The sequence below is a fragment of the Schistocerca gregaria genome, chromosome 6, assembly GCF_023897955.1.
Source record: "Schistocerca gregaria isolate iqSchGreg1 chromosome 6, iqSchGreg1.2, whole genome shotgun sequence".
In the NCBI taxonomy this organism is placed as follows: domain Eukaryota; kingdom Metazoa; phylum Arthropoda; class Insecta; order Orthoptera; family Acrididae; genus Schistocerca; species Schistocerca gregaria.
The window spans coordinates 499,225,456-499,241,155 of NC_064925.1; the positions used below are offsets into that span (position 1 = coordinate 499,225,456).

The 15,700-nt window shown below is 43.9% G+C and overlaps 2 protein-coding genes across 9 annotated transcripts in view; one reads left to right on the forward strand and one right to left on the reverse strand.

Moving 5' to 3' along the window:
* Positions 1-15,700, reverse strand: part of LOC126278050 (uncharacterized) — a 420,814-nt gene that overhangs the window by 323,293 nt on the left and 81,821 nt on the right. For 5 of the 8 annotated variants that reach the window (XM_049977851.1, XM_049977854.1, XM_049977853.1 and 2 more), the window contains exons 3-5: positions 13,952-14,137; positions 6,785-6,977; positions 3,404-3,605 (exon numbers count right to left, since the gene is read on the reverse strand). The gene's annotated coding sequence lies outside the window, so the exon portion shown is untranslated. The remainder of the gene's footprint in view (positions 1-3,403; positions 3,606-6,784; positions 6,978-13,951; positions 14,138-15,700) is intronic. The other 3 variants (XM_049977849.1, XM_049977850.1, XM_049977847.1) reach the window with 1 other exon arrangement.
* The window catches only part of LOC126278051 (uncharacterized), a 391,922-nt gene that overhangs the window by 25,448 nt on the left and 350,774 nt on the right, over positions 1-15,700 (forward strand). The gene's annotated exons all lie outside the window — the stretch shown is intronic.

The following is a 15,700-nucleotide window of genomic DNA, read 5'->3' on the forward strand; positions in this document are numbered from 1 at the left end:
GTGTATAGGACGGGCAATGTTAGCATATAGACAATTCCTGCAATGCTTTTATACCACCTTCAAAGCGTTTTACCAGTTAAATGCAGTCTTTGGTTTGCCTAACACACAAAATCTTCCATCTGATGGTTGCAGTTTGTTATTCGTAATTGTAATCCATAAGTGAGAGCTGAATCAACAACCTTTAAATTTGTTTGATCTGTCGTCGAATTTTAACAATTTCCTTTTTAGTAGGGGGGAGAGCTGTACGTGGAGGATAGTGTACCTAGGAACACTTGGTAGGTGTTTCGGTCTTGTGACTGATTTGAGAAACCGTTGATTAAAGTGCAAACCAGTTTCAGCCATTTCCTAACATTTTTCTTGTTCTGAGACATGAGGTTGTGTTGTTCGATGCAGTTGTAAATATTACGAGTTCTGTACATAATTAAGTGCGGTGTATAACATAGTAAAGCTCTTTCGAGTATTTGTTAATTCATCAGCTAGAGTTTTATGGTGAGTAGAACTATGTAGGCTATTTTTTTAAAGCTATTTACAGTACGTGTGGACTGTTTAAGCCATACTTCGTTAGTTATGCACCATCTTGTACCTTGAAACACATGGGGGTTATGTACCATGGAACACTCGATATGTGAAAAGAACAGAGTTTATTTAATGTCTAATCAATGTTCTCGGCTTTGTAAAAGTAAATTAGCATCTAGTTCAAAATGTTTTAACTGCTTTTTCACTTACTGATTATTGATGTGGGGTAGTGTACTAATTAACAGACACTGTGCCATATCGTCTCGATTGAAACAGTGTTAAATTTTAATGGAATATTTGTTCTTCAGTAGATGTCCATGTTGCATCTCAAAACAGTGGTTTACATTTCGAGAAACCTCACTCTCCCTTACTCTTGTGGAGGACCTCACACTTTTTACTCTTTCGGGTCAATAAACACTTCTCACACCATGAAGATATCTTTTCGAAATCATTTGCTGTTGATCTTCATTTTCTGAAAATTTTAGGAGGTGGTAAACGACAGCATCATCTGGAAACAATCAAAAGGGGCTGCTCAGGTCGTCTTTAAATAGTTTACATAGGCTAAGAACAGGAGAGGGCCTACAATGCTTCTGTTGGGAGCGCCAGATATCACTTGTTTCAGTACATGACTTCCTGTCAGTTAATATGAACTGTGATCTTTCGGACAGGAAATCTCGAATCCAGGCACTCCATCTGAGACTATACTCCACTCCATCTGAGACTATACTCCATAGCTACTTCCGAGGAACTCTTCCAGTTGTCAACATTGTAACCAGACGACACACACAGACAGGACTGACCACATCAATTTCACATTGACTACATTCACCGTCCTGAATTTAAAACTCTTCCCAGACGCTAATAGATTGGCATCAGCGCGGCTACAAGACTGAATGTTTCACTCGGCAGCGGAGTGTGCCTTGTTTTAAAACTTCCTGATAGGTTACAACCAATGTTTCGGGTCCGGAATCGATCTTGAAATCTCGTGCAGGCAATGCAGTACCAAATGAGCTCTCGAGGCACGACTTTTCAAGCTGGCCTCTGCTGCTCTTTTCCTCTGATACCTCTCGTCTAAGCAGAAGAAACCCCAGAAAAGACCTCACTCATACCTTGCTGGAACGAGAGATTCATTCAGAGTAGAGACTCTTGACACTCTATCAGGCACCTCAGTGTGAACTGTAGAGTAGCCTTTTAGATATAAATTAATTCTAGACTGTTCACTTACACCTCTCGGAAATGTCTGACTTTAATATAATTCCTGACCTAACATAAGAACTGGACTTTTTCATAATTTCACGTGATCGCTTTTTCAAATCAAAGATATCTTTTCTTAATTCTGCCTTCATAACAGCTGTGACTTTGCTTGACCTCATATCTCCTACTCAGCTAATAATCTTTTTCTGCCCAGCGGATGACCATTTTTGTGGTGTCACCGCCAGACACCACACTTGCTATGCGGTAGCCTTTACGTCGGCCGCGGTCCGTTAGTATACGTCGGATCCGCGTGACGCCACTATCAGTGATTGCAGGCTGAACCCCGCCACACGGCAGGTGTAGTCTAGAGAGACTCCCTAGCACTCGCCCCATTTGTACAGCCGACTTTGCTAGCGATGGTTCACAGCCTACACACGCTCTCATTTGCAGATACGACAGTTTAGTATAGCCTTCAGCTACGTCATTTGCTACGACCTAGCAAGGCGCCATATTCAGTTACTATGTCTTCTGAACAGATAATATTGTGAACCATCTACCGTCAAGAGCGACGTTCATCATTAATGGATTAAAGTTAAATATCAAACTAATTACGTCCGCTTTCTGTATTCTAATTCCTTGTCATGTTCCAGACCTGACGTCAGTATTGTTCTTCTCTCCTAACGCCAGACTGCGTGAGCTAAAACGCGTGCGTTTCGGCCTCCTCTAGTAACACTGTGTTGGCTCTTCTGCCAACCACAACAATTTTTGTATCGACTTCCACATTAGATCTGTCGTCGTTTATGCAGCCATGACACGATGTTCGAAAGTACCCTGTGACACAATAATATTATATCAATATATTGTGAGCGTGTGCGAGACCACGAACGGTAGAGTAATATTGCTCAGAATTTATGTCCGGAAGACATTAGATGCAACTCCGCCTTCAAAGAAAAGTTGTCAAAGCTCGGCGATGTGGAATTCACATGTGTTGTGATAGTTGCTTTGCCTTGCTAAACACGCGCAGAAATAACGCAGACAAACAAGTCTGAAAATCTTCCAGTGAACATTTCAGTCAACCAACAGCATAAATTCGTAAACTACAACTGCTAATTAGAATTTAAACAAGTGAACTGGATGATTTGTCGTGTACATGTGCGGTTCCTATGTATTTCTGAACTCGTGATCTTCAGATTCCGTTCCTATTGTGGACCATGAGATATGTGACGTTTCCTAATCAGGAATTTCATTTCTCAAATTTCGCGCTGAGGGTATACATCTTCCCGCCCAATTCGAGAACTTTATCGTGTACTTTTTTCAGTTCTTTGAGGTAATTTGCTCTAAGCGAATTGAAATTTATCTTGATCTCTGCAGGAATTGCTGTGTTTTACTCAGTATCACCCTTACACGGTACACACGGTACTAATATTGCACCGTCACCGAGGGAGAGCCAATACCCTTAAAACTGTGCAGGCTTGTTCAGCATATTGCGCCAACGGTGAACATTGATCTCATACGGTCAATATTATTCCGCAATACACAGTATCGCACAATAAATATTTAGCGTGTGAAGGCCGCTTTAGGTTCAAAGATCGTAGTCATGCTACAAAGGCATTGGAGTGCTGATAAATGCCTTCCGGCCCAGCTGGTGGGTGGGTGGACAGGCAGGCAGGCGCGCCTCAGGAAGCGTCCTTACCTAGCGGGGGGTGTGTGCTGTCTCCCCACCGCAGGGGCTGGGCGTCGGGACGCCTGACGACGGCGACGGCGGGATCGGCGGCGTCGGCTTGGCGTCCTCCCCAGAGGCAGCTGGCGCCGGCAGCTGGCCGCGTGCTCCCACTGCTCACTTGGCCTCTACTCCTACCTCTATCTCTATCTCTACCTCTGCCTCCTCCTCGCACCTGTGAACAGTGTTGCGTCACTTGGTAGCGACAAGCACCCCGCCTCCGAAAACGTAGCAGAGATAAAACGTATACGTCTGTATGACTAATCGTGCGTAAGTGTGTGGCAGAGGGTTTGTAGAACCACTTTTGGCTGCTTCTCGACTTTCACCCTCGAATAACATGTGGGAAAAATGAAGACATGACTCTTAACGTGTGAGCTCTAGGATCTCTTATTTTACTATGTAGGTGATTTATCTCAACGTTAGTGGGAGTAAAGAAAAGTTTTCGAATTCTGAGAAAAAATTTGTGGTCTGAAATGTCTTGAAAAGATATTACACAGCGAAAAATGCCTACGTTTCAATGATAGGCACCCTAGCTTACATATCATATCCGTGATAACGCATAACGAGCTACCTTTTTTACACTTTGTCAATGCTTTATTTATTGATACCACAACACGCAGCTGTACTCGAGTAGAGGGCTAACAAGCTACTGTAGACAATTTCTGTGACGAATTTATTGCACTTCCTAATTTTTCTTCCAGTGAAATGCCTAATCCACAAAATTTGCGATCTGGTGGTTCCAACTTACGTTGTCTGTTTAGAGCTGACTCGACAACTTTTAAATTCGTGTGATCTCTCGTGTAACCAAGTTTGTACAAATATTTTTAGTAGAGGAGCTAGTCATACATGGAGGATGTTCCTAGGACATAGTTTCAGGCTAGTGACTGATCTTAGAATCGTGAAGGAATGTGCACTAGCAAGCACCATAAGCACTGTAATCGATTCTCTACTGTTTTTGTTGTTGTGACACATGAAGTTTTGGGTCCTGTGTAACATATTAAAAATATTTCGAGTATATTGTTAACTCTTCAGTAAGAAACTTTTATGATGTGTAAAAATTCCCACTGTCGAAGAGGACGGCTGAGGCTATCTCCTATAAAGTTCACGTATACTGAGATCAGGCAAGCACATATAACACCTCCTTTGGGAGCGCCATGTATCACTTTTTGTTCAGTAGACGACTTCCTGTCAATTAATATGAACTGTGATCTTTCCGACAGAAAATCTCAAATCCAGTCTCGCATCTGAGACGATACACCAAAGGCATGCAATCCGATTAGAAGCTACATCTGAGGAAGTCTTGTAACTGTGAACATTGTAACCAGACAGGCACGACAGGACTGCGATTTTTATGGATGGAGGGCAACTATACTAGACATAATTCTATTGCCTCCACTTGACCTCTGAAATGGTTTACCCAGCGGGGTACAGAGGGATCTACAGATTAATTGTGAACTACAGTGCAACTTCGTGTTCTTCACATATATAACTCGGAAAAAGTGTCACCATACATCTCCCATTGGAAACGAGCGGGTATTGAATTCCCAGTTTTTAACATTTTAGTCTTTCACCTATCCACTTAATCACCTCGCAACAAACCCTAATGTTAGGAAGTATTGGCACACCAAGTGGCAACTGTATGATAGTGTGATGGAAACAAAAAACCTACCTCCAGTATCACATATGTCTTTCAAACGAAAGCAGAGCGAGAATTTACTGTAGTAAGATTATGTTCAATCAGGACTAATTCCAGATATTGCACAGCACGTAGGTAACCAAACTGTAATGATTTATGACATTGGATTGCAGTTGCGAGAGCCGAAACCCACTGACATCACTCATTCTGTGTAAACATTGCGACGTGCGTAAGATCACCCATTATTACATTGTGAATTACTTATCTGTTCAGACCGATGCCCCTTGACAACATGTTGCAAGTTTCTCGTAGGCTGCTTCTCTACAAAGTCACTTTTCTGTGACTTGACAGTTGTGACCGAAGGACTATCACTTTATTGTCCTTCGTCATTTTCCCCAATGGTAGCCTCCAGAAGGACTACTTACTATTGACTCATGACCCTCTGCCAGGCACTTAAGTGTGAACTGCAGAATAGTCATGCAGTTGTAGATGAACTCAAGATTGCAGATCCACTTCTCTCTCATATGTCTTTTATGTTAACCCTGAGCTAACACAAAGCTTCGGTTTTTTTTTTCATAATTCCTCGTGATTTCTGTTTCAAAACAAGGACATCTCTTTTCAGTTCCAGCCTCATAATGACGTCACATGGATATTTATGGTGATAAACAGTCCCTTGATGATTTTATTTGCCTGAGCAGATTGCTTCTTGTCAGCCGATGACCATTTTTTGCCCACCTGAATAAAATTTTATGCATCAACTGCCCACAATACACCTGCCTTAGTTTACGTAGCCATGGGACATGGAAAGCGTCAGCTAGAACTCCGCCTTCATAGAAAACTTCTCGGTGCTCATCAACTCATATGGGCTGTAATTGAGTTGCTTTGCTTTGCTGAACAGAAGCAAAAATAATGCAGATAAACAAATGTGAAAATCTTTCAGTGAACATTTCAATCTGGGCACATTCATGGCAGCATAAGTTCATAAACTACAACAACTAATTACAGTTTAAACAACTGAACTGAATAATTTATGGTGTACAAGTGCTGTTTTCTATATACATCTGTAAAATAACAACTGTTCCAAATAAGAAATCTTACAAGATCTAACAAGATCTAACGCACTCTGACAACTATAGCAAGAAGAATGATCTTAGTTGTTACTACTGAGCATTGCTGCAAGTAAAACATTTCTGCTTACTATCATGGTGCCACAATTTCCAGTTTCCTCTGCTGTTGTGGCCAACGAGGTATCTGGCGTTTACTGGTCAATCAGGAAGTTAATTTCTCGGTGTACCGTGCGGTGAACGTGCATCTTCCAGCCCAATTCTTGATTTGTCATTTACTTTTTTCAATTCTGTGCGAAAATTTGTTCAGAACGAACTTCTGGCGATCGCGGCAAGAACTGCCGTGTTTTTCGCGACATCAGCCCGGTGCATATGTGCGAGCACGACTATTTTGAAAGCTCTGCAGTCTTCATCACTGTTTCGTGCCAAACTGTCAACACGAATGGCAATATAAATGCGCTATCCTCAATATTGCAGGATGAATATTGTCCATGTGAGGGCCCCCTTTTCTTTCAAAGATCGTAGTGTACAGAAGCAGTACAGTCGCCGGCAGGATAAAACAAGGAACCTCCCGGCTGATTAGTATCTCGCTGGCTGGCTGGCTGGCTGGCTGGCCAGGCAGCTAGATAGACGCGTCGCACGAAGTGTCCTTACCTAGGGGCAGAGCACGGGCCCGGGTGTGCTGCTGTCTCCTCCCCTCAGGGGCGGGGCGTCGGGACGCCCGGCGACGGCGGGGTCGGGGGCGCCGGCTAGGCGCTCACCCTAGCGGTAGCTGCAGGTGGCAGCTGGCGCCGGCAGCTGGCCGCGCGCTCCCACTGCTCACTCGCGCTCCTCCTCAGCCTCGCACCTGCGGATAGCATTGCGTCACTTCATAGCGACAAGCGCCCCGTGGCAGTGATAAAACATTAACACCTACATGACCATTGTGATTCTCTTATTTTATTACGACGGTAATTTCTCCCCACGTAAGTTGGAGCCAAATGTTTTCACAATCTGTGTTGCTTGAAATTGCCGGAAAAGATCTCATTCAACGAAAAATGCCTATATTTCAGTGGTAGCTACTCTAACGCGTAATATCTGTGAAACTCTTTTTCCCTATTTTGCTCAAAAAATGTTCGAATGTGTGTTCCCAAGGAACCAAACTGCTAAGGTCATCGGTCCCTAGACTTACACACTACTTAAACTAACTTATTCTAAGAACAACATACACACATCTATGCCCGAGGGAGGACTCGAACCTCCGGGGGGGTGGAGGGGGGGAGGGTCCGCAATCCGTGACATAGCGCCTTAAACTGCACGGCCACACCGCGTGGCCCCTATTACGAGATAAGACAAAACGAGCTTCCCTTGTTTGAACATTTTCGTCGTTCTTCGTCAGTCTTATGTAGTATGGATTCCACAGTTCGCAGAAGTGGACGGGCAAGCATACTGTAAACAGTTCCTGTGATTAATTTATTGCAGCTTCTAAGCATTCTGCCAGTGAAATGCCTAATCCACAAAAATTGCTACCTGATAGTTCGACTTTTAAGTTGTTCGTAATTGTAATCTATAAGTGGGAGCTGAGTCGACAACCTTTAAATTTGTGTGACATATCGTGTAACCGAATTTTAAGGTTTTGTGTGTTGCGAGTTCTGTACATACTTAAGAGCTGTATGGCATATTAAGGCTATTTCGAGTATATTGTTAATTCTTCAGTTAGAGAGTTTTATGATGCGTAAAATTATGTATATTTTTAAAACGAATTTCGCTATGCCCAAACGGTTATTAAACGGATGTCTTCTGCCATCTAACACTTCATATTTGGAAATGAACAGAATATTTTTTCTGAAGTAGCTGTTCATGTTGTATCATGGAACAGCTTTTTTTGTTATCTGTAGGAAAACTTTACTGTCCTCTGTTCAGCTGGAAAGCGTAACACTTTTTATTGCTTAGGTTCAAATAACACTTTTTGTTTTATTAATATATCTTTTTTAATTCTTAATTAGTTGGTTTTCAAGTTGTGAAGACTTTGCTAGACGGTAAACGAAAGTGTAAACTGCAAACAAAGAGGACTGCTTAGTTTGTCTCCTAAACAGTTTACGTAGACTAAGAGCAGGAGACGGCATATAACGCCAGATATCAGTTTTGTTTCAGTTGATGACTTCCTGTCAGTTAGTATGAACTGCGATCTTTCTGGCAGGAAATCGGAATTCCAGTTGCCCATCTGAGACGATGCTCCATAGGCATGCAATTTGATTAGAAGCTACTTCTCTGCTAACTATGAACATTGTAATCAGACGGACATGACAGAAAACTGATTATTATGGACAGAGGCCCGTTGCTTGTTACTGCACATGGACAGACTGTTCAAAGAGAAACTTCCTGGCAGATTAAAATTGTGTGCCCGACCGAGACTCGTACTCGGCACCTTTGCCTTTCGCGGGCAAGTGCTCTACCAACTGAGCTACCGAAGCACGACTCACGTCCGGTACTCACAGCTTTACTTCTGCCAGTATCCGTCTCCTACCTTCCAAACTTTACAGAAGCTCTTCTGCGAAGTACCGGACGTGAGTCGTGCTTCGGTAGCTCAGTTGGTAGAGCACTTGCCCGCGAAAGGCAAAGGTGCCGAGTTCGAGTCTCGGTCGGGCACACAGTTTTAATCTGCCAAGAAGTTTTATATCAGCGAACACTCCGCTGCAGAGTGAAAATATCATTCTGGAAACATCCCCCAGGCTGTGGCTAAGCCATGTCTCCGCAATATCCTTTCTTTCAGGAGTGCTAGTTCTGCAAGTTTCGCAGAAGAGCTTCTGTAAAGTTTGGAAGGTAGGAGACGGATACTGGCAGAAGTAAAGCTGTGAGTACCGGACGTGAGTCGTGCTTCGGTAGCTCAGTTGGTAGAGCACTTGCCCGCGAAAGGCAAAGGTGCCGAGTTCGAGTCTCGGTCGGGCACACAGTTTTAATCTGCCAGGAAGTTTCATATCAGCGCACACTCCGCTGCAGAGTGAAAATATCATTCTGTTCAAAGAGACTTTTTTTTTGTTGAATCGTGATTCTTCTGATAAATATGATGCGACCCATCAACAATTCCTCTCCTGTGCCAACCTCTTCATCTCAAAACTTGCATCCTAAGTCCTCACTTACGTATTTGCTGTATGTATTCCAAGGAGACAGGAGTCTTCCTCTACAGTTTTTGACCTCTACGGCTCCCTCTAGCTCCATGGAAGCAATTCACTGATGTCTCAGCTGATGTCCTGTCTTTCTGTTCCATCTCCTTACAATGTTTTCCATATATCCCTTTGGTCTCCGATTCTGGACAGAATCTTCTCATTCCTTATCAGTCCACCTGTTTCTCAACATTCGTCTATAGCACCACATCTTAAATGCTTCGATTCTCTTCTGTTCCGGTTTTCCCACAGTCCATGTGATACTACCATACAGTGCTGTACTCCAGACGTACATTCTTAGAAATTTCTTCCTCAAATTAAGACCTTTGTTTGATACTAGTACACTTCTCTCGGCCAGGGATGCCCCTTTTGCCTGCGCTAGTCTGCTCTTGATGTCCTTGGTCCGTCTGTCATTCTGTTATTTTGCTGCCAAGTAGCAATATCGTAAACAGCATCAGTGAGGGTACCAGAACGAATCTTTCACTTGGCAGTGCAGTGTGCCTTGTTTTGAAACTTCTTGACAGATTGAAACTGTGTGCCTGGCCATGACTAACTTGGAACCTTCGATGGCAAGTGCTCTTACTGAGTTTTCCAAGCATTAGTCTTCAATTCGCCATTAGCTGCTTTTTTACCGCTAAGACCTGTCATGTAAATAGAGCAACCTCCTGAGAAGACCTCTCACATATCTGCTTGGAGTGAAAGATTCACCTAGGAAACAATCCTCTTGGCTGCTGCTAAGGACAGAAGTAAAGCTATGAGAGCAGATCATGAGTCGTATCTGAGTGGCTCAGTCAGTAAAAGAATTTCCCAGAAAAGTCAAAGTTCGGCTCACAGTCTGACACAATTTTAATATGCCAGGAAGTTTCAAAGCAGTAACCTACTCACCATATGCTACGCACTGGCATGTACAAACAGCAGACTGACACAGTAAAGCATTCATAATTTAAGATAACATTATTGGGAACAGCGATCTGTCGGTAAAGTAAAATTGGTAAACAACAGTGTTAACCACACAGGTTATCATCAGTTAACGCACCATCTTGCTGACAATGACGCCGCTTGGAACAACTGCGCTGGCCCTTGCCATAGTTTTGCGAATGGGGTCAGCACAGCTGCTCCAAGCGGCGTCATTGTCAGCAAGAAGGTGCATTGTCTGAACACGGCCCACTGGTAAAGGCCAAAACCGGTCATATTTTTAATAACTGACTCTGCAGTCAAGACTTTTTCTACAAATTGTAGCGAACTGACAAACTGGAACACCTTACGTATCTGCCTGAGAAGCATAAAAGGGCCGAGGAGGATAGGAATGTGCGTTGCAGAGCGCGTGGGGTGGCATAAATGGGGACACTTGCCTCCTGCTCCCCCCGCCCCCTCTCCCCACCCCCCTCCCCTGGAATGCCACTCTGCCACCCCTCCTAGAATCTGTAGTACAAACTTTTTGTCAAACACGCTTCGAAGTTAACCATCTCATTTAAGGTTTAACCCCCCCCCCCCCCTCCCCTGCCCATTGAATAAATTCATGCAGACACATGCTAAAGAGAGGAGCAAGTACTGGCAGAATTTCCTGCAGATACTATGGAGCAGCCTTATAGAACACTCATCAAAACATCAGTGTCCACCTGTTCTCTAAGGCTTCATGCAAACCTAAATGACCTCCATCGTTTTCCAGTAGCTCGGAATATTTCGTTACTCCAACGAGTTTAAATAAACAGTTACTAGAAGAGGAGAAAGTTGTCATATTCCGCAGAACCCCGCGCTGCATCTTTGAGTGTGTTGTGTAACTCACTTGTCAGACGTTTTTATGCACGTGAAAACGATGTTGCATCATCTTGCTAGTGTGGCGGCAGCTGTGTGCGAATCTGACGTGCGGTCTGTCTGGAAGTACGGCAGTGTTGCGTGTTGAGAAACAATAAGCAGGGTGCGACCAACTTGACGTTCTTTCGTCAACAAAGGGACAGAAAGAAGTGACCATGTAGCAGTGATCATCAAAGAACGAAGTATTATTTCCACTTGAAGTCTTTTAAACTATAAAATAGTAATACCTAGTTGTCCTCTTGTTTCATTATAAGATCAGGCTTTCTTGAACGCGGGGTTGATTTGAACGCTATAGTGCTGTACTTGGTAAATCATTTCAAAGGTCCGGCAAGGACACTAGGAACATGCCAAGCCGGAGTGGGACTTAAGAATGTAATTGTCAACGCAGATTAATTGCGAACCACAGTGCAACATAGCGTCTTTCACGTATACAAATCAGAAAGAGTGGCACAAAACATCTTACATTGGAACTGAGCGAGGTTTTAAGTCCCAACCTTCAACATTTTAGTCATTCTGTTACCCACCTAGACATTTCGCGGCACATCTTAATGCCAGACAGTTATACCATATGGAAACGGAACGATACTGTGATGAAAATAAAACAGCTACCTTTAGTACAGCACATGTCTGTCTAATGAAAGCTGGGCATGAATTTAGTGAAGAAAGATTTTGTTCCATTAGGAATAACTTCCGCATATTGCTCAGCATGTGGCCAGCCGAGCAGTAATGGTATATAACAATGGATGATATAAGTCAAACTTAAAGACTTAATGCAATGTCAACGGATTGAGAGAGAACTCTTCAGTGGCTGAAGGTCAGGTTAATGGAGCAGAGTAGATAGGCAGTACAGACCTTTTAGAATATTAGGAAGTTTCTCATGTGTAGTGACTAATAGTCTGATTGAGATTTAGTCCTTGAAACGTGTTTCCTTAAACAAAGAGGGTTCTTAAAGTTTGGTTGCTTGTTAATTAATTGTACGGTAGAAAGAAAAGGCAGCTCATCTTTGTTCTACTTCTACCAAATCTCTGCTACTTGTCGGACCATTTGTCCCTTGTTCTACGTACAAATCGAGACCCAGCACTGCTGTGTGAAATAGTTCTCCATTCAGACCGCATGCCCCTTGACGATAAGTTACTTCATCACTCTCTATCATTATCTGAGATTGCCACTTCCATACTGACTATTCACTGTATACTCTGTCAGGCACTAAGAGTGAATTGCAGAGTAGCCATGTAGATGAACTCTGCACTATAGACTCACTTCTCTTTGATATTTCTGGTTTTTATACAATCCCTGAGATAACACACGACTTTTGGTTTTTTTTATAGTCCTGTGTGTGTATTGCTTTTTCAAAAGAGGCATCTCTTGTCAGTTCGGGCCCCATGACGACTGTGACGTGCATACTTATGTTGGTCAACAGGCCCCTGATAGCTTTGCTTCACTTGAGCAGCTGGCGGCACCTCAACCGATGGCTGTTTTTTGCCTAGCTGATGACCATTTTTGCGTCGACTTCCCACATTACATGTGTCTTAGTTAATGCAGCCATGACACATTGTTCGATATTACACTTATCTTATCACTGGAGATCCCTGCAGATCAAAACGTGCTGGGAATCTTAAGCAGGCCTCATACGCAATCCTTGCCGATGAAACGTGCTGGGAATGTTCAATAGGTCTCATACACTCAACTGACGTAATAATATTGTGCCAATATACTGCGTGGGGTGTGCGAAGCCATTAATGGTAGAATGATATTACACAGTATATATGTCCAGAGGGGGTGAGATAGGATTCTGCCTTCACAGAGAACTTGTCGTTGGTCGTCAATGTAGAACTCACATATGTTGTGATAAGAGTTGCTGTGCCTTGCTAAAAATACACACACACACACACACACACACACACACACACACACACACACACACACACACACACACACACATATACAGATATAATGCAGACAAACAAGTTTGAAAATCTTTCTCTGAACATTTCAGTCGATCGGGGGCGCATTGACGACAGTATAAATTCGTAAACTACAACAACTAATTGCAATTTAAACAACTGAACTGTATGATTTATCATGTACATGTGCGGTTTATGTGTGTTTTCGTACTGTTAAGACTGCTGCAAATGAAACACAATTATTTAGTGATTACTGATTGGAATCTGTCGTGATCTTATGGCCATGATGTGACAGCTCATACAAGAGAAATGTACTGCCCACTGGAGAGCAGACCTGATATTATTTTTCGCTTCTGAGAACTGCTCCAAGTAAAACATATGTGCTTAGTGTCATGGCAACATGATCTTCAGATTCCTTTCCTAATGTGGACAATGAGATATCTGGCGTTTCCTGATCAGGAATTTCATTTCTCAAATTTCGCACTGTGGTCATACATCTTTCCGTCGAATTCCTTATCTTTGTCGTTAACTTTTCCAGCTCTTCGTGGTAATTTGTTCGAAGTTCTTCGTGGTAATTTGTTCGAAGCGAATTGAATTTCTCTCGATCTCCGTAGGATTTGCCGTGTTTTGCGCGGTATCACCTTTACGTAGTGCAATATATAGCACAGTGTCCTGACGTTAGCACCAGTAATTTTAAATCTCTGCAGTCTGCATCAGGATATTGCGCAGACTGTCAATACGAATGTCAGACAACAATATTATTGCGCAGTCCTCAGTATCTCACAGTATGTATTGAGCGTGTGGGGAGCGCTTTATGTCCAAATATCGTAGTGATGCTGCAGAAGCAGGACAGTTACTGCCAGGCTGTGAGAAGCAAGCTTCTCGCTGATAAGTGCCTTCCGGACCGGCTGCTGAGTGTATAGGCAGGGAGGCAGGTGCGTCGCCTGGACTGTTCTTACCTAGCGGCGGGTGTGCTGCTGCCTCCTCGCCGCAGGGGGCGGGGTGTCGGGACGCCTGGCGACGGCGACGGCGGGGTCGGCGGCGTCGGCTAGGCGTCCTCCTCAACGGTAGCTGCGGGTGCAGTTGGCTTTGGCCGTTGGCAGCGCGTTCCCGCTACTCACTCGCCTTCTGCCTTCCCCTCGCACCTGCGGACCCCTGTTACGTCACTTCACAGCCGTAAGCACCGTAGCAGAGATAAAACATATACATCTATATGACTAATTGCACTTAAGTGTTTGGCATCGGGTTTGTATCGGCGACGTCAGCCAATAATGGATACTGCTGGCAGAATATGCAGAGCGTTAGACACCGGTGAGGACGTCAGACTAACTACTAGCTGTATCCTAGGGAAAGTAAGCCACTGAAATCCAGTATTAGCCGGGAGGAACGACGTGGCTCTCGCTTCTTACGTGAGACTGACGACTTCGTGTTCTAGCCAGCACATAAATGAAATGCCACTGCGTTGCTGAACACCGAAGACTGTCACCTGTAGTTATGCATATTAGAAATGATACTTTTCGGAAACATACCATCGGAGAAATATAAGAATGTTAATAAAGAAGTCCAGTAGGCCATAAGATGTGACAAATAAATTAACGCCACATGTCGCCCGACCTCCAGGCTTTGCCGAAGATACACAAGGAAATGTTCCTCTGAGTCCTATACACTGATAAGCCAAAGAAACTGGTACACCTGCCTAATATCGTGTAAGGACCACACGAGCACGCAGAAGTGCTGCAACACGATGTGACCGGGACTCGACTAATGTCTGAAGTAGTGTTGGAGGGAACTGACACAATGATCCCGCAGGGCTGTCCATAAATCCGTAAGAGTACGAGGGAGTGGAGAACTTTTCTGAACAACACGTTGCATGGCTTCGCAGATATGCTCAGTAATGAGTTTGATGACCAGCGGAAGTGTTTAAACTCAGAAGAGCGTTCCTGGAACCCCACTCTCTAGCAATTCTGGACCTGTGGGGAATTGCACTGTCCTGCTGGAATTGCCTAAATCCGTTGCAATGCACAGTGGACATAAGACAGAATGCTTACATACCTGTCACAGTCGTATCTAGACGTGTCATGGGACCCATATCACTCCAACTGCACACGTCCCACAGCATTGCAGAGCCTCCACCAGCTTTAACAGTCCCCTGCTGACATGAAGGATCAATGGATTCATGAGGTTGTCTCCATACCCGTACACATTCGTCCACTCGATACACTTTGAAACGACACTCTCTCGATCAGGCAACAAGTTCCCACTCATCAACAGTCCAATGTCATTGTTGACTGGCCCAGGGGAGCCATAAAGCTTTGTGTCGTGCAGTCAGCAAGGGTACACGAGTGGGCCTTCGGTTCCGAAAGACCATATCAATGATGTTTCGTTAAATGGTTCGCGTGCTGCCACTTGTTGCTGGCCCAGCATTGAAATCTGCAGTAATTTGCGGAAGGGTTGCATTTCTGTCACATTGAACGATTCTCTTCAGTCATTGTTGGTCCCGCTCTGGCAGGATCTTTTTCCGGCCAAACTCACGTATATCTTGATAACCTGCCATTGTTCCAGCAGTAACCGATCTAACTGCGTCAGACATCTGTTGTCTTACAAAGGCGTTGGCGACCACAGCGCCGTATTTTGCCAAGCTCTATATTTGAATATGCATACCTATACCATTTTCTTAGGCGCTTCAGTGTAGTTAGCGCAGTCAGTTT